This window comes from Hippopotamus amphibius, chromosome 11 (assembly GCF_030028045.1).
Source record: "Hippopotamus amphibius kiboko isolate mHipAmp2 chromosome 11, mHipAmp2.hap2, whole genome shotgun sequence".
NCBI classification, from domain to species: Eukaryota; Metazoa; Chordata; class Mammalia; order Artiodactyla; family Hippopotamidae; genus Hippopotamus; species Hippopotamus amphibius.
Genome location: NC_080196.1, coordinates 2,393,156 through 2,412,194, shown reverse-complemented (window position 1 = coordinate 2,412,194; position 19,039 = coordinate 2,393,156). Strand labels below are relative to the sequence as shown.

At 55.3% G+C, this 19,039-nt stretch overlaps 2 long non-coding RNA genes across 3 annotated transcripts; both read right to left on the bottom strand.

Moving 5' to 3' along the window:
* LOC130831792 (uncharacterized) lies at positions 1-4,859 on the bottom strand. 2 transcript variants are annotated; one of them, XR_009048118.1, is made up of 4 exons: positions 4,549-4,859; positions 3,941-4,077; positions 1,494-1,711; positions 1-621 (listed from the first exon to the last, which is right to left on the bottom strand). It is a non-coding gene; the product is annotated as an uncharacterized LOC130831792 (long non-coding RNA). The 2 variants fall into 2 exon arrangements; XR_009048116.1 differs by having other exon boundaries at positions 1-1,711.
* A 4,286-nt stretch (positions 4,860-9,145) lies between these two features.
* On the bottom strand, positions 9,146-12,250 carry LOC130832092 (uncharacterized). Its single transcript, XR_009048186.1, has 3 exons — positions 11,476-12,250; positions 9,360-9,567; positions 9,146-9,217 (listed from the first exon to the last, which is right to left on the bottom strand). It is a non-coding gene; the product is annotated as an uncharacterized LOC130832092 (long non-coding RNA).
* Positions 12,251-19,039: the final 6,789 nt, after the last annotated feature.

The following is a 19,039-nucleotide window of genomic DNA, read 5'->3' as shown; positions in this document are numbered from 1 at the left end:
AAGACCAAAGACAGTGGTCCAGACTGGTCAGTGCTTCACTCTGTCCTAAGCCTCCCAGGCTCTTTCTGTCTCTCTTCTGTGTCATCCTTTGCATGTGGCTTTCACCCTTGTGGTTCATCACATCAATTCCAGGCAGGAAGTAGACTAAGTAAATGGCAAGGAATAAAGAGAAGCACTTATATCAGGAAAGCAAAAACATCCCAGAAATCTCCAGCAGGATTCCCGTTGGCCAGAACTCTGCATCCTGGCTGCAAAGGAGGTTGGAAAAGGAGAATATTTGGCTGCACACAGAGCCACACTGACCAGAATCAGTGCCTATCTGAAAAGGTGCAAATGGACTTCAGTTTGGTAATTAGCACTGCTTAGATGGCTTACTTACCTGAATCAAGTGGGAGTTTGGACCACTGACCTTCCTCACCGCAACTCACTTTTTTAAGGACTCTTCATCTAAGTGATGCATGGTCTCTCACGTTAAAATCTTGGTGTCAATCTGGACACCGATCTCTTTCTCTTACACTTCACATCGAGTCCACACCACCTGGCTCCGAGATGTGCGCTGTGACCTGTGTGGACCCCGGGTACAGCTACCCTGCCTCCCGATGGCAGTGAGGATAAGAGGACCTGGGCACAAACACGATGGGACTCAGCAGTGGATCCAATTCTCAAGCCTCCCGATTTCCACTCTCCACCCATTGTTCACACTTTACTTTCAGTTTCCAACTGTTCACTGCGTGTAGAGAGAAGTGTAACCAATTGTGTACTGATGTTGTATTCTGTGACCTTGACAATCTCATTTATTAGTTCCAGTAGCTTTTGTGTGGATTCTTTAGGATTTTTCTAAGTAAACAGTTATATCATCTGCAAATAAAAATAGTTTTATTTCTTCCTTTATTTCTTTGGATGCCTTTTATTTCCTTTTCTTGCCTTATTTCACTGGCTAGCAAGTCCAGCCCAGTGCTGAATATGAGGGATGAGAGCGGACATTCCTGTATCGCTCTTGGTCTGAGGGGACAGCACTCAGTCTGGTCACTAAGGGTGACGTGAGCTGTAGTGTTTTTTGCAGACACCCTTTATCAAAGTGAGGAAATTACCTTTATTTCCTGGTTGCTAAGAGATTTTACTGTGATGATGCTTTCTCTGCATTTATCAAGATGGTCATGTCCTTAGGTCTATTGATATAGTGACTGACATGTTTGATTTTTGAATGTTGAACCAACTCCACTTAAATGCTAAACCTCTTCTCCACCTGAAAGCAGGGGCAATTGTTATTTATATCTAAGGGTTTTTTTTTTTAAAGATCATTTAAGATGATATACTATGTGGAAAGCACACAGCACAGACAATAAATTGTCTTAATAAATTGTAGTAGATACTGTCATTTAATCACTAGCTCTTGTGGGTACCCCTATCCTGCCTCCCTCCCCCACCAGAGGGCTGGACTGTGTCACTGAGGGGCTGCGCCGGTGGGTCTGGGGCCTTCCTGCGTATCTCACCATCGCTTGGATCTCCTGCCACTGTGCCGGCTTCCGCAAGCCTGGCCTTTCTGGGACGCAGACTTGCCTGGATCACCCCTGAGTGCTGCTCGTGTCCAGGGCCCTGGAAAGGCCGGCTGCCCCCCTGGAGCTGCCTCAGGGTCTGCATCCCAGCCTCTGCCCCCCGGCAGCAGCTCTTACGGCCTCTGCCTCCCATGAATCGATTAGGGTGTCACCAGCTGCAAATAATAGAGACGCCAACGCAGATTCAGCTCCTTAGCTCACAGGACCAGGAACCCGCAGGTCAGAGCAGATGCAGATGTCAGGGTCGGCGACATCACCGAGAACGGGGCTCCCCCGCGCCTCTCTCTGGCCCTCAGCGTCAGCCCTGCGCCCACGATGTTGACGGCAGCTGGAGGCGACCCCAGCTCCTAGCTGCCTCTGTCAGTGGGGAGCATCGCTCCTCCAACCTCGGAGCAAGAGTCATCCTGCAGGGGCCACCTCCTCACGTCTGACCAGCGTCTGTCACAGGGGGAGTATCGCTTGCAAACTGACTTAGGTCTGATTTCCTGAACCCAGAACAGAGAAGGGAGATGAGTCAACCGTGATGAGCCGGTTTGTTCAAAGCCCCAGCCCTCCTTGGAGCTGCAGTGGATCCCCCAAACAGCACTGCTGCTGTCCGTGACGGCAAAGGAGGAAGGATGTGAAACGGTCACCCACACAGCCCCTCCCTCCGGCACCGAGGGACCCCAGCGCATACTGTGCTCTGGGTCCTGTGCTCACACCCCAGGAGCTGTGAAGAGCTTGTAGGTTTAGCTGAAAAGCTGTGTGGATGGACCTTTTTATATCACTCCTTCCGAGCCAAGTCAAGCTCGACCCCTCCTGCCGGAGGCGTGGAGAATGCCCCCGGAGAGGGCTGGCGTGGGTGGCACCGATGAACCTGCTCTTGTCTTCCACGGAGATGCTGCGCAAACAGCAGAAGAGAAGCCCCAGGCCCAATACTAGGTTTACGTTTGTATTTAGGAAACTTCTCAAGAAAGCAGCTCTGGCAAGTGTCCTGACTGCCACCCGGCTGCCACTCCCCCTAGCTGGCCGACAGAAGCCCGATTTTCGGGGGCAGGGGTTGGCAGTGTGCCCACCCCGGGGACCCGTCCCGGCGCGTCTGATTGCACAGGGCCGCGGCTCCAGGGCCGGGGCGTGAGTGGACGTGCGCTGGGCAGGACGGGGCTCAGGGCGGCATCCTCTCTCTCGGATGGAAGGGGGGTGAGGACCGCTGCTTAGAGCTCCTGCGTGGCTCTTGTGATCAAGGCCGCACAGCCCCCACACCCTGGCGTCGATAGGGCGGGAGGATTGACCCTGGGTCTTCAGGGCTATTGTGGGGTCAGCGAACTGATCCTGGGGCCAGCCGCTTTGGGGCTTGTTAATTAGCAACAGTGTCCTTTAGGCCAGTGGCTTCAGGCCCCTGAGGGACGAGTTCGTCTTGATGGCAACTGGAAGCTTTCTAACCGTGTCCGTGCCTGAGGTCCCTTTGGGGGCCCAGGTCCGGGTAGGAGACTCTCTGAAAAAGAATTAAGGATGCTTGTGACTTCAGGTCTGCCCCCATGTACTGAGTCCAGGAAGAAGGGACGTTGGCCTAAGATGCTTCAGAAGGATAGAGGTTTAGTGAAAAAGATCTGAGAGGCGAGGTGGGATGTGGGACTCTTTGGGAGTCGGGGGGTCTTAAGAAGAGGGTGACTCCGTGGGAATCCTGACACTCGCCATGAGGACTGAAAAGGGCTCAAGGTGGGACGGTTCTCGTGAACTTCCAACGACCCCACGTTCAAACCCCCCTAAACCATTATCTCTGAAACTTACAAATCTGTGTGTCTGGGGCCAGCCCTCTCTGAGGAGGGGGCAGGGGCAGTGTGATCTTTGCAGAGGAAATGGGTGAAGATCTGGAGACAGTGTAACAAATTAAAATAACTACTGGAAACCTTAGTTGGCAGCGAAAACTATCAAAAACTGTACAGCCTGCAAGTGAGGAAAAATGTGTAAATGAGAGTTTGTATCAAATGTGCATTTTGCGTGTATGTGTGTGGGAGTGAAAGCTGGGCTACATGGCTGTGATTTGAACTTGGTTTGGGGATTTATTGATGAGAGGTCTTCACTTGGATGGGGAGCAAGGCCCCAGGGGCTGGTGGAGACCCCTCCCAGACTAGAGGCCACAGCGTACTCTCACCGCATCTCCCCCCTGGCCCCCAGACTCGTGTGTTTACGTGTCTGTCTTTGTGAGGCCCTGCCAGCCCTTCCCGAGTGTGGGCTTTGAAAGCTTAACCTTTAGCACAGTGCGCTCAGCACCCAATGCGCCCTGAGAACGCGCTGATGGTGAACAAGCCGCACAGTCCGTGTCACGACAGAGAGAAGCAGGCAGGGTTGATATCTAAACACTTAACGACCTCGGGCCCTTGCTTAAGATGTGAGTGTAATACCTCTGCCCACGTCTCACAAGTTGGCGTTTGCACGATTGGACTGTGGTCATGGGTCCAAGAAAGGAGACGTGTTTCTACTTCCTTCCGGGCGCTTCTCCAGGAAGAACTGCCTGGATCCTTCTTCGACATTCAGGTTTCTGGGGGGGGGCGGGGGGGGGGTTGGGAGTAACCATTCTGAATTGTCACTCTGTCATCATCCCAACTAAGAGTTAAATAATATACTGCTAATAAATTTTTTTAAACACCAAACATCGCATCCGGTTTAGTCCTCTGCGAGATATGCATGTGTTATTAGAGACGCGTGTGTGTGTTTAGGTCTCTAACAGCGGTGGGTGCCCTCCCGGTCTCCTGCCCTACACACGCGCCAGGCATAGACACCCGTGCAGCCTGCGTGGAGGCAGGAAGGTGACGCTCCAGGAGGATGGAGGTAAAACTGTGCTTTACCTAAAGCACAGTTCTCCACTGCTTCCCTCCTTCCCTCCAAACTTAGCCCCAAGACTAACTGAAAGGGAATGACAGCTGGAGGCACATGGGGGTGGCCCCCCTGCACGTGTGTTGATGGAGAAAGATAAAGTCCAGAAAAGACAGGGACTGAAACGCTCTCCCACCTGATCTCGTACAAGATGAAGTTTTCCCAACAAGCACTGCATTGATTTTCTCTACCAAGGGATAAGCTCAACACGCCGCATGTCTTGCAACTGTTTCTTGGTGAGTCTTAAGAGGCTGGCCGCAGCCGCAGACGTTTCTGCTGACAGGCAAGACACCTGAGGACGGGCTTCTGTGCAGCATCCCCTGGGGTCCAGCGAGGCGCCAGGCCCGCGAGGATACCCGGGGGTCCGTGGAGCCAGCGGCCCTGTGCGCACACCCCGCAGCTGGCGTGCGAGGGGATAAAGCTATCCTCAGTGTGCTCGTGCGGAGACAATAACGCCACCCTCACCTTCTGCTGGACCAGTAACTTGTGAATTCAGAGGAGGCAGGGGAGGGGCGGCCACAAGGAAGGAGTGATGAGCTCGCCTGTCCCCCAGGCAGACGCCCCCACCCCCGCCCGCAGCCCAGCCGTTTGTTCCAAACAACCAATTTTAGTAAAGTGCTCTGAATTTCTAACATGCTCTATAGACACCTTGCTTAACTCTCACCCGAATTTTATGGGTCGGCCTTGTAGCAGATGAGGAAGATGGGACCCAGAGAAGCGGATGGTTTCCCAGCTGGGAGCCCCTCCCTGGAGGCCCTGAGCCAGCCGCCCGGTCACGAGCTTTGCAACCTCAGTAGTTTCTTGGCAAAGAGCCGTGTCCTGTAAGATGTAAATAGGAAGTCTTTAGAGGTACAGAGGTACAAGTAGCAAGAATAAAAATATTGGCTCTCATATCTGATTGCCTTTACGAAACTGCTAAACGTGGTAAATGTAACTCCGAAAACAGAAGGAAGAGCGCTTACAATACTTGGGTTTTAGTCACACTTCTTCCTCTGCATCTATAAACTTCCTTTGAGATGCAGTATTAAGGACTCTCGTACTCAAGTGCTGTCTGACTTGAAAGCACCCAGCTCCGTTTTGGAACATCATCCCGGGTCAGGGTCCCTTCCACACACCGCTGACGTGACCATTTATACATGGTTTTAAATTCCCATCTTTGCCTGGGTTCACGCTCCCAAGAGTGCATGTGTTACTAATGGGAAATCAATAAACATGTAACAGAGAATGCAGCAGGCGATGGGATTTTGAGATGCAGGAGGTGTGCTTGGCCAACCCATTTAATTAGCTGCTTCGTGGAAACAGAAAACTCCAGGCGCCGTGCTGGCCTGGGGAGTTAGGAAGGAGGGTGTAAAATCCCCGCCTGTGGGAAGGATGCCCTTGGCTCTCCTGGGAGTCCTCCCCATCCCCTACCTGCAGATGCCCGAGCTCTGAGGGGCTGCGTGGGCCCGGCCCACCTGTGGGGGGAGACCTGTGACCCCGGGTTACGCGTGGAGCCGTGAGCATGTGAGACCTTGCTCCCTGAGTGACCGGCCAGGGGTCGCCAAGCGAAGGCGGCAAGCCTCTGCGTTGCCACACTCTGACGGCTACGCTTCAGAAGGATGGGAGCGAGCCGTCCAAAGAAAAGGTGGAGCCAGGTTAGGACCACGAGGCGCGTGGTTCACACCAGGCCTTGGTTACCGGCTCTGGGAGGCCCTAACTTACAAGAGGCTAAAATGCCTCCCTAAGGAGGACGGAGGCCGCCGGCCCTGATGGAGTAAAGTCATAGTGCAGGGCGCACGGGCACTCGGCACGGGCCTGGGGACGCCCTCGCCTGAAACCTGCTGACACCAAGGCCCCCCGTTGCCTCTGCCCGCGCCAGGAATTAGCCCAGCAGGCTTCCCTCCCTCCCTCCATGGCGCGTGCGGACCTGAGGCAAGTCCGGTCCCGGCCCTTAGTCTCACGTCCACGATGCCCCCGTCCTCATTCCGAAAGAGGGCTGGTAGAGCTGCCCACTGGGACACGGGGGAGTAGCTCCCTGTGGCCTGCTTGGGGCAAAGCGGAGAACGGCTGCTATGAGGACGACACACAGTGAACAGCCCTAACACTGGCTGCTTTATATTTGCCAAAAAATATGCACCGCCCACGTCTCACCTGATCCCCTTGGCGGGGCTGGGAGGTGGGGAGGTATCACCCCGATTCTACTGGTGGGAAGACAAAGATTAAGGGGGCTCTTGGGCCCACGTTTACTGGGCGTGTGGGGGCTGAGCTGCAGTGAGCCCGGGGTGTCCCGGCTGGAGTGTGGCCGCAGTACACGCCCCCACCCCCACGTCCCTCCCCTCCGTCACGTGACTCCTTGTTTCCAACCTCGGATCTGCTGACCTCTCCTAAGACCCTAACCAATAATTAATACCTTACAGAAGCCACACTGGAAGCTGGAAAATTCCATGGGGGTGAAAAAGAGCCACTGTATCTGCTTTCCTCCCCAGGGACAGGGAATAATTGAGCATCTGCCTGCCCCCTGGGGCCCGCCCTGTATCCTGGAACCTGGGGCTGCCGAGGGTCCCGCTCGGGTGTCGCAGGTTCTGACGCAGTGGGAAGGAGATGCTTTATTCTGGGACCGTCCCCAGCACCTAGCACGCTGCCCGGCCACGCTGGGCAGAGGGACCATCTGAGTGACCATCGTGCCACCCCCCTGCCTGCTGCCCTGGATGCACACGACGGAATGGGGAGGCTTCCTCAGCCAGGGCAGCCCGTCTGTGCCCGTGGCCTCGTGAGAGCCCAGCAGAGACCACACAGACCAAGCAGACCTGCGTCATCTGGTCCCTGGACCTGGGTGACTGGGGCAGAGGGGTCGTGGCCTGAGTGCGAGAGCCCCTTATTGGAGGTGGTTGGGGAGCAGCTCTGGTTTGGTTGGTTTGCATGTGAAAGGCTCCCAGCAGGTGAGTTGTTTGTTATCTCTAGGCATTGGCTGACCCTGGGAGGGGCAGTCCATCTGGGGTCATCAAGGTCCCAGAAATCAAAGCATCAAAAACAGAATAAAAAGACATGATTAATAAGAGAGAGCTGTTGCTGTTTGCCCGGCACTTTCTTCTCCTGAGGGAGGTCTTCCCTTCTCTGTCTTATGATGAGTCTTCTCACATAATCGTCTCCATGGTTCCAGCAATTAGCTAAGGGGTGAGCACCTGACCTTAGGTGGCCAAGGTCCATTTCCAAGATTTTCTAGCAGAGCAAGGGACCCACCCCACACGTGGAGAGAACAGAGTCTGGATGTAGAGGGAAGCAGAGAGGAGAGGGGAGAGGGGTTGCCTGGAGCATCTGAATCCTGAATCCAGCCGTCCCTGAAGACAACTCCATCTCTGTCCTCCATTACAAGGGCCAATAACGTGCTCTTTCGCCTAAATTAGTTTGAATCGGATTTTCTTCATTTGCATTTTATCTTTATGGGAGAGAAAATGTATGTTTTAATGTATTCTTGGAAAGTTCCATGCTTCCTTTCATGGGGTGCTTAAACGCCTAAGCAGCTCCTCTCGTATAAGGCATTTCAGTGATCTAATAACTAATAGGCTACGTTTCTTCTGAGGCACCCAAAAATTAAGGGTGAACTTTCAAGGCAAATGATAAAAGCAGGCAGAGTCCGTTGGATGTAATCATTCCTATGTTAAGAGTGTGAGTTTGAACTTAGCGGTGGGGGCACGTCAGCACTAATACACACTTGACAAGACGTCCGTGTGACAGGGCGCGGTTTGCTGAGGTCCTCAGCCATCAAAGTAGATTTCAAGAAAGCGACACTGCCCACAATTACGCAAATCACCCTCCAGCAGGTGCCCTCCCTACGGAGCCCTTGGAGGAAGAGCTAGTGATGGGAAATGGTCTGTACTGTCTGCTGATGAGGCTTGGAAACGAGGTGCGGGCGGGACTGTAGGTGGAACAGGAGGACTCCGGGTGCACTGGAACAGGAAGACGGGCTGGCTCCGCTCAGAGGTTTCCAGGTCAAAGTCTAAGGCTGTGGGCTGGCCCTCCCCAGGGGCGCCCAGCCCCTCCGCCATCCACGCTTCTCACCTGCTCAGGTCTATTCGCTTCTAATCTCCTTCACATAACATTTGATGCCTCCTCCACGTACAAATTGGCATGTTCTTGATTTAAAAATATGTATACACATTGTAGGCACTCCTGGCCTGTGCGCCTCTTTCACAAAGGAAACTAAGCTCCAATAACAGGCAGAAGACGGACTGCCCCCAGCCCCTTTGCAAAGAAGAAACCTGCCCGGTTTCCCTGTGAGTCTAACCTGGAGGGCGCCAGGGGGCAGGGGCGGGGACGGGGCGTGGGTACAGTCACACCCACTTGTGTGTTCTTACATCTCTGTTCACCAGTGACAATTGTCTTCAAAAGCACAAAGTTGGGAATCCTTCTCCAAATGTTTTTGGGTTGAAACAATCTTGGCATTGCCAAACCAAGACTTGCCCTTTTCCGTCTTCTGAACGCCTGGACCTCTCCCTGTGGCTCTTTCTCTAACACCTGGCCATGCCTGTCCCTGGAATACAGGTGTGGTATTGTTTTCATGGCCCTTTTCAACCTACTTCCTGGAACACTTCTGGGGAAAAGACAAGTACTTAGATAATCTCCAAGCAAATAAGGATCTCCTTTGTTTTCCACGGTGTGTGCGTCCAGTTTGGGAACAAAACTCGGGCACTGGGTGGTGGCGGTAGCCCTTCTGTTCAATAAGCATTTATCCAGGGCCAATTTCCTGTGAATAGGGCATTGTCTCTGCCCTCCTGACGCTCTTGTCCGTGCCCTCCTGAAACGCGTGTTCTCATTATGGAGATGGGCTGTGAACAAAGAGTGAGGTGTCAGTTTGGTGAGCTGGGTCGCGTCACCCTAGCTGATTTGAGGCTGTGAGAACGTCCTCCCCAGGAGGGGTAAACCTCAGGGAGAACCCCTGTGCCGGGCAGTTCACACCCGCCAGCTCACCGAGTCTCTCAACCAGCTTCTAGGACGGTGGGTTCACTGAGTCTCTCAACCAGCTTCTAGGACGGTGGGTGCTGTCGGGTCCTCATTTCCTCCAGGGGACAGTGGGCTGATGGGGACTAAGTGACCCACGCCAGTTGCACACAGGTGGGGGATCAGACCCCCAGGTCTCTGCTCACCTTGTGAAAGCATCTCTTCCTGCTGGGAAAAACTACAAAAAACAACAACAAAACCCTTTCTTGGTTTGGCGACTGTGACCCCATCTTCTCCAGTGTTTTCCTCACTGGTTCCTCCCCAGCCCTGGAGGCTGCTCCACACCCCTTGGGGACTCGCCCTTGGCCTTCATCTCAGCCTCCAAGTCAACTGGGTAAATGACGGTATCGCACACACTCGAAGGGCACACGGCAGAAAGATGGGTTAATTCCTATTTAATCTTTCTAAATTTGCCAAATGTATAAACGTTGTGTTTTACAGAATTTCCCGGCAGAGTAAATTCTAATCCACGCGACACGCGCCAGGCATCATATTGATTTCGGACGCAGGCAGCAGTAGGCGGCAGCTTGCAGCAACCAGCAGCGAGCCGTAGCTGGAAACAAGATCTTGATTCTTAGTTCCCACACCAGGGGTCCTAACCACCGGACCACAGGGGCCAGTGACCAGGGCCTGGGTCCCTAGGTCTTGCCTGCCTTGTCAAGAATGAATTTAGGCAAGGAGGCAGTAGGTAAAGAGAAAAGTAAAAAAAGTTTATTGGAAAAGCAAAGTACATGCGGAAAGACGCACAGGTGAGCTCAGGGAGAGAGTCCCCACAGCCGTGCCTTTGGGGAGTTTAAATTCTTTATAAAGGGGTCGTCTTCTGGGTCTTTGTCTTCTTGACCACTCATATTGTTTTGACCGCAGGGTTCATTTGCCTCCGGACCCCTGCCCTGGGAGTGCACGCACCCATCAATTAAGATGGATCCTATCGCAAAGGCTGCTGGGAGACAGATAGCAAGACTTATTATGGTCTGGCATCCCCTGCCTTTTTGACCCCATGAAGGCTTTTACACGTGTGTAGTGTCTCCCTTGTCCCAAAGATGGGGAGTGTGTGACCTCTTGATCTCTTCATAGGGTTTAGCCCCTCTCTGTCCCTGCCATAAAAGTGTCCAAATGTCCAGTTATTTACCCTATTTCTGTTGCTGTTTCTTATATTGAAGTGCAGATCTCAAAATATAGACAGGAGTCTGGTCATAAATATGTAATCCGGAGCCCAGTTGTCTCTTGCCTTAGGAAGTGTACACAGGGAGCTGGTAATGGATGTCCGGCCTGGAGCTCATCTTCTTCTCACGCCAGAGGTGTGAATGGGCCAGTTGTAAATGCCCAGCCTGGAGCCCATCTGTCTCCTACCTCAATACGACCAGGGCTCCAGCACCGTTACACGTTGGAAATGCCCAGCTTCCAAGGAAGAGGACATCAGCATTGCAATGGAAGGAATAAGTGGGTGTGAGGTCAGGTGAGGGCGGGCGGCATGGCCAGCTGAGGACCTGAGCATCACAGGCATGAGCCCAGGGTACCAGAGAGCTGCCTGCATCTCCTGTAAAGGATCGCTGGGCCCCGGCCCAAGTTCTGTTTCTGTTTAGCTACGTAAGTATTTGGTCTCCCTACCTTAAGGGAGAGGTCTGTGCTGTGTAACATATTTCTATAAACTCTCAGCAGCTAGAATCATGTTGAATATTTAAAATGACTTGTCTGGGGGCTTCCTAGGTGGCGCAGTGGTTGAGAATCCAGCTGCCAATGCAGGGGACACAGGTTCGAGTCCTGCCAAGAAGATCCCACATGCCGTGGAGCAGTTAAGCCTGTGCGCCACAACTATTGAGCCTGTGCTTTAGATCCCATGAGCCACAACTATTGAGCCCATGTGCTGCAACTACGGAAGCCCATGCGCCTAGAGCCCTTGCTTTGCAACAAGAGAAGCCATGGCAATGAGGAGCCCGCGCACCACAACGAAGAGTAGCCCCGGCTCACCACAACTAAAAAGAAAGCCCATGAACAGCAAAAAAGACCCAACGCAGCCAATAAAATAAATAAGTAAATAAATAAATAATTTATTAAAAAAAAATGACTTGTCTGATAACCTACTCACCTCTTTCGCAAAACATCCGGCAGTTCCTCATGTGCCACCCCTCCAGGCATCTTGCTGGGTTTCTCCAATAGCAGGGCCCCCAGGAGTCTGCCAGGCAGCCTTGCGGGTGGCAGGTGGCCCATCACGTCGGATGGTGGGAAACACCACAGTTACCTGACAGCCAGCTCCAGGCGGCCTGGACCGCGTGCACTGGGATGCCTTCCGGCCCCTCTCCCTGACGTCTCCCCGGAGAGCAAGACCCGGACTGGCCTGGGGACCCTTCACCTTGCAGCCCTTCTCTCCAGCCTCCACGGAAGCCAACACGATGCCGCGCTCACCGAGAGACGGAGATTCGTCCATGAGAGACCCCCTCTCCCCCGCTGGACTGGCGGCTGCCATTGCTGAAGGCCTTTCAGCCACTGTGGGAAAGCCTCACTGAACTAAAGTGAAGGGGATTCTGGAGCGCGTTGCTCAGGCCCCGTGGAAGTTCCAGCCCTTCTTCTGTCCAGGTGGGGGTTGGGCTGCATGTAAAGGCTGGAGGCAGGTCAGAGGCGGCCCCGGGATGGAAAGAACCAGGGAGGTTGAGGGGGAGGGGAGCAGTCCCAACCCAGCTGCCAGACTTTGTATCAGACCAGCAGGACGGAGGGCAAGAATCTACCTCCCAGTGTCCCCGGGGCCAGCGCCATCCCCTGCGCCCCACTTCTGTCTTTTTATGGAAGATTGCAGCGTGGAGATAGCAGGGCTGGGTGGGAGGGTGGAGACAGGAGAGAGAAAGGAGTCAGCATTGCATGGGCGGTTGGCTTCTGCTCCAGGGCTGCAGGTGACATTCAGGATGCCCAGTTCAACCTGAATTTTAGATAAACAGCAAAGACGTTTAATACACGTGTGTCCCCAGGACTGCCTGTATTCTTATTTGCTAAGCCTGCAACCTTTCTGGGTCACCACGAGCTTCCTGCACCTTTCATCAGGGTGACCGCTCCCCTCCTCAGCTTCCAGTAATGACCTCCCGCCCCTGCCCAGAGTCCGGGGGCCTGCCGTCCGCCTGGCTCCCGCATTCCTTCCTACCACGCCTTCAACAAACCGGAGCACAGCCCAGCCCTGGCCGGTTTCCCTGGGGGAGATTTCAGCACGGCTTCGCTGGCAGGGACTTGCGAAATTCCTGCCGGCTCCGGGACAGTTGTGCTTCTGGAATTTCAATTGCGTGTGAGTCACCTGGGGACCTTGGTCACATGCAGACCCCGAGTCGGCAGGTCGGGGGCAGGGCCTGCGGGTCTGCATCTCTGCAGGCTCCCCCGGGGGTCCAGGGCCTGCTGAGAAGCAGAGCTACGGACAGACCTGATTTCAGGGGACGGCCGGGCTCAGGTTTACCTGCTGGTCCCGGGGGGCCTAACGGTGGGCTGTGACCCACCAGCGACTCATGACATCAGGTTCATAGGTTGTGAGAGCTTTCAATAAAGCCTGAGAGGCGGGCAGAAGAGGCTCTAGTGGGACACACTGCACTTTTGATTGCTGTGTTGTGTGTAGGTGTGTGTTGTGCACGTACGTGCGTGCGTGTGTGTGCAAATGTGAGTGTGTAAGTCTGTGTGTGCAAATGTGAGTGTGAATGTGTGTGCAAATGTGAGTGTGAATGTCTGTGTGCGTGTGTGTGTGTGTGAGCGTGTGTACGTGTGTGTGAGTGTGTGTCTCAGGACGGCTGTGGTTCGGGAAGTCTGGAGGCTGCTGGCCCGGCGGCTGAGAGGCTGCGGCCTCTGGGGCTGGCGGGCAGAGGTCCGTGGGGCCCGGGTGGCACAGACGGCGTGAGAGCCGGGTGATCACGTGCCCCCTGGGCAGGGCGCCCGGCGGGCCCCGGTGTGGCCCTTCGCCCACCTGCGTGGAAGTTCCCTCCAGGACAGTCGTGTTGCCAGTGAGCGTGGGATGTGCCGCACGGGAGGGCACCTCGTCCCTCCGAGTCGCCCCCAGCCCCCACCCCAGCACCAGGTGATACGGCTTTAGGCAGAGGTGGGGAGGGCATTCGTCCCGGCCGCTGCAGGGAAGGCTCTTGAGGACTTTCAGGCTCCTTCTGGCCCCGTGGCCGCTCACTGGCCATCACGTTCCGAGGTCACTAACGGTTCAGACTCCACATGCTTCCTGGAAGAAGCCTCACCACCCCGCGGTGGCAGAAATGACTGTCCATGCATCAGAGGAGGTGGAGCTTTGGGCATCTCCCCGCGGGGAGCTCACGCGGGCCGTGGCTCAGAGGCACCTGGGGATGCTGTGCTCGGAGGGGGACACATCTATCCCCAAGGGTGGAGAACGTCCTTACAGAGACCAGACAGAGGGGCCTCCCAGCCCTCGGCCCACCGGCCCTCTGCATGCGAGCCTGGTGGCCAGGACGCTGCAGGAAGTGGGCCCGGTCTCCTAGCTGGTGACCTGCACCCCGAGCCTGTCTCCGCGCGTCATGTACCATGTCCACCGCCACAAACCATGCGCTGGGCTCTTCTTGACATGAGGAAAACGCTATGTAGAGTCTAAGCTTCAAGAGGCTGACAACCAAGATACGGTAACACATTCAAGGGGAGGTCCGCCCAGACTGGTGCCAAGTATATGTGACCCTCAGCCCCCGGGAAACTCAGGTTTTCACAGGTAAGGCCCTCCTGGGGTCAGTCAGACGGTGTGTCAGAAAGATGGGGACGCTGGAGGTGTCAGGAGATGCCTGAGCACTGAGCGAGGGGGCCCTGTCGCCAGCCTTCACTGCAGCAGCCAGGACGCCTGTAACTGACTCCCGGCTGGAACCAGGGTCTCAGGGAGGGGGACTGCCTCCCCGACATCACTGGCCCCCCGGGGAGACTCAGGTTCATTCCCAGCAGGCTGGCCCCTCCTCCCATCCCTGCATCAGGACCGGTGCCTGGACCAACGGGGCCCCCAGGACAGTGAACCGTGACGGTGACGGGAGGGCTCATCTCAGGGCGGCGGCGGCTCTCGTGAGGAGCGTGGCCAGCCTTCAGCGGCACCGGCTCCCAGCCAAGGCGGGAGGCAGCTACTGTCCACTCACTGAGCCGTGAGCCTGGCTTCAGAAGCCGCCGCTCCCAGAGGAGGCGGCCCTCCCCCGAGCTCTGCCGCCCAGACAGTGCTCAGGGCGGTGGGGCGATGGGGCCTGCGGAGCACAGAGGCCACAGGGTGCAAAGTGGCTCCGCGGGCTCCTTTCTCCTGTTTTCCTGCTGAAAACAAAACCCTCACGGAGGAGGCCTGGGTCCCCTGGGCGGGACGGGCGGGGCTGCTCTCTGGCCGCCTCCCCCTGGCCCTTGGCGCCGGCCCCACTGCTCCTCGCAGGAGGGGTCTCCACCCCTTCTGCTCACTGCCTGCTGGGTCTGAACGCAGGAGGCTTGGCCGTGGAATCCGAGCCCGAGCCCTGAGAGGGGCGGGTGTGTCCAGAGTGAAAATCCTGTCACAGCTCCGTCAGCTCTTAGAGGCCGACCTTGAAAGCGATGTGCTGACTTCCCCTACGTTATCGCCAGCCTTGGCCCCGGGGCTTAGCTTCTCAATCACAAAGCTGGCTCCCCAAATTCCCCCCATGTATTCTTGTGGAAAAGGACTCCCCAGGGAGTAGCAAAGGACCCCCATCTTTTTTTAATTGGAGTCTAGTTGATTTACAATGTTGTGTTAATTTCTACTGTACAGCAAAGTGACTCAGTTATACACACACATATTCTTCCTCATATTCTTTTCCATCATGGTTCATCACAGAATATTGAATATAGTTCCTTGTGCTCTGCAGTAGGTCCTTGTTGTTTATCCTATATATGAGTTTGCATCTGCTAACCCCAACCTCCCAATCCTCCCCTCCCTCACCCCTCCCCCAGTCTGTTCTCTATAGGACCCCCACCTTTATTTGAAGTCCCTCCCTCCCACCCCTCTCAGCCTCCCTCCCAACCCCACCCTGCAAGTAGCAGAAAGAGAAATGACCTTCCTTCCTGAAGGGTAGCTAAGGCATAAACTACTTTTTCCCAAATTTTGAGACGTCTCAACCGATCTCTGCCCCCAGGGCAGAACCAAGACAGACAGGCGCCCCGGGGATAATTTGGACTGTTCCTGGACAATGTTCTTTAAATAACAACCCAACATGTATTTAGAGGTGGCGGCAATTTTTACAAATAAATATCACATATCTTTTATTTATGTCCGAAATAGGGGATTTATTACATGCATTCATTAAATGTCATTCTCCAAACCACACGATTTATTGGCAGCTGTAAACAAGCTAAACTGCCTAAAATGCGGATAATAAAATAAATCACGGGTTTCCAATAAAAAGCACTACGGTATGCTGTCTTCACCACTTCCATAAATTACGCTGCCTCTGATCGCTGGCTCAAGGTGGCTCTCAGCTGCCTGATCTCAGCGTTGGGCTGGGCTTGTGCTGTGGTTTCACCCTAATTACTCAGTGGAGAGACACTCAGGTGTCTCACCTGCGGGGGGGTGGGGGGAGGGGCCTGAGAATCAGCCTGAGAAGCATCCAGGATACCTGCCCAGGGTACCTGCCTGGGAGGCAGGTGCAGAGCCTGGGCCTCTAGAACAGTCTGGAAGGTCTGAAAGCCCAGGGAAAGTGGCAAAGAGAGCTTCTGGATTTTCAGGTCATCTCTCTCCTGCACCATCGGTTCTGCTGCAACGTGGGTGCCTCCGTGGATGCCAGAGGCCCAGGGGCACCTGGACCCTGGCTGAGTGAGCCGGTTCTCCCATCCTGCCAGGCTGTCACAGGGTGGGAAGGTGTGTATTTCCCCTGCACCAAAGGAACGTCACCCTCTGCCCGGACTGTTGGTGAACCTCCGTCCCTCGTGGCTTCCTCGGCAGCGGGGACCCTGTGTCTGTACCACAGATTGTGTCAGGAGTCCTCGTGGAAAGGGGGAACTGACACACGATCCCAGTCTATCCCAGGGAGGCCTCAGTGTTCCTGGAGCCCCAGAAGCTCCCCAGATGGGCAGCCCCTCGTTCTGCCGCTGAAGCCGTCGCAGCAGAGGCACTAGTCTTCCGAAAGCAGAAACTTGAAGGTGTCCCCCCCGCAGGCCCCTCCCGTCAGCCTTGCTGCGTCCTCTTCCAGACGTGATGGGAAGGAGGGCCACTGCGGGGTCTGGTGTCAGAGGACACCCCGGCCGGCTTTTCTCTTCCCCACTGGCCGAAAGCTTCCAAACCGTGGCCCGAGACTGAGACACGGACTCCACATGGACGGTTCGGTGAGGGCAGCCCACGGTGCACCACAATGAGACAGCAGTGGGGCTACAGGCCATTCTGGCACTTGAAGGAGGACTTGCATCTAATGTTTGGTCATTTAAGGAGAAGAAGTCTAGAACTCTCTTCTTGTTGCAATGATGAAAAGCAACAAGCTTTTTTTCTTTCTTCTCCCTTAAGAAGTGGGGACCGCGGGGGATCTTGCTATACAGTGAACTTCCCACCGAGGAGGCCTATGCGTGTGGGAGAGAGACTCCCACCCGTCGTCACTGTCACCGGCCTCATGAGCCCAGCGTGCATGTGGGCAGGGCTCTGCCAGAGACTGTCCATTTTGTAAATTAATTCTTTACTGGAGTATCGTTGGTTTACAACGTTGTGTTAGTTCCTGCCGTACAGCAAAGCGAATCAGTTATACACACACATACACCCCCTCTCTTCTAGACTCCATTTCCATAGAGGTTGTTAGGGAGCACCAGATAGAGTTCCCTGTGCGATACAGTATTGTCCCCGTCTCTGACTTCTGGGACTGAAAAACCCAAGGAAAATCATGCCGACGGGCGAAGGGGCGAGCGTCTGGGAGCCCCCGGTGCGTGTGCACCAGCGCTGTGTACAGCACCACCCGCTCTCCACCAGCAGCTTCCCTGTAAACCCTGCAATCTGAACGTCCTTGTCATCTCAGCCTCCAGGTCGCGGCTGGGGGAGGGGCAAGAGCAAGGAGATGTGTCAAAGGGACAGTTAGCCCTGGACCAAAGCCCCCATCCAGGTAATACCCCCAACTCAGTCCCTGCCCCAGGCCTGGCGCCAGGGCCAGGACTGTCCCCCAGGGTCTCCGAGGCTGGAAGAGCTGCTCTCTCCCCTCCGGTACTCACAGCCCCACCTTCGGGCGTAGGACGGTTTCTCCTGCTGGTTTGGTTCATCTGGGTGGTTTGGAGATTCGTTCCTGAGGCGGTGCTGTGGTTTCACTCCCATCCACACACCTTGGACTGAGCCTACAGTTTGGGAGAGTCTACGGCTAAGGAAATCTTTTCCAAAATTCCTTTCTCTGGCCAAGATTACTCGAAGGGTTGGGACTATTTAGAGGAGGAGCTCTTGTGGAACCCACTTACCCACCAGGAGGTAGCTCCCTGTTTCAATACGAGGTGTTTGTTTTAGACGAGGGTTTTCCAGGTTGGGCGTGACTGACGCTTGGGCTGGATCGCTGTTTGCTGTGGGGCCTCTGGGTGCCCCGGGGGGTGTCTGCAGCATCTCCAGCCCCAGCTTAGCAGCACTGGCGGTCCAACCACCGGCTGGAGCGTGCTCCCTGGTTTGCAGTGGAAGCTACTCTTTCAGTTCCTGGTCAGGAATCCCTGGGCACTCTGACACCCAGGTGAGAGTTGCTGAAATACTGATGCGTCGTCTTCACTATTTCTTCCAACTCTCAGATTCTAGAGGCAAAGACGTTCCTTATTCTGTCCAGCTTGCCGTCAGCCAATCCAAAGGGCAGCGTCCTCGAGCCCCGACGCCGAGCCCCTGTCTACCCAGTGGGCCGCTTTCCCTCCGAGCGGCCCCGTCACGTAACCTGCCACAGAACCCCTGGCTCTGGTCCACTGGTCATGAAATCAGGCCCTGCCATTGAGCTTTCCCGTCCATGAGTCCTCTGTTTTTTCATAAGCTGAGAGACTAGAGCACACACTATGGGTGGATAAATATGTGGGCGTCTTCCTTTGTCAAAAGACACTCTAGAGCCCCAGCGACTCATGGAGTCATCCTGACACCTTCCCCTCGCTCACCCGCGTTTCTAGAAAGTGTCTTCAGGTTTGGTGTAAGTCATCCTTCCTATGGGGCGTTAGTCCAAAGTCATTACAAACAGCAAGATTTCCATCTTCCAGAAGCGTCTGAATAGACCGGACTCCTGGCTGCGGCCCAGCCTTCGGTCTCTGTCCGTGGCGTGAGGCGTGTGACCCCCTGTGCCCCACGTCTGAGCCCTCGAGGCCCTCGGACACACGCGGAGGCCCTGCCGTGAGCCAGGAACCACCCGGGTGCTGGGAGATGTGGCCGCCGCGGCCACCCTCGGAGGAGACCTGGGTCTCCTAACGGCTGTGGGTCCAGGCCCGTCGCTGTCCCACGCGGGGCTGAGGACGGAAGTAGAGGCAGGGCACAGCGCCCATTTTCCTGGCGAGACAGGAGCCCCCTTGGAGGACGTCCCACTTGGGCCACGTCCCGCCAGGCGGGGAAAGACACAGGGGGGCCATGAGTGGGGGGCCTCGGGGTGGGGGAGGACCAGAGCTATGAGTCCAGGGGACTGTGGGATTGACGCTGGTGTAGGGGTGTGTGTGTGTGTAACTGTGTGTGAACGTGTGTGAGAGCACGTGTGTGTGTGAGGGTGCATATGTGTGTGTGCGTG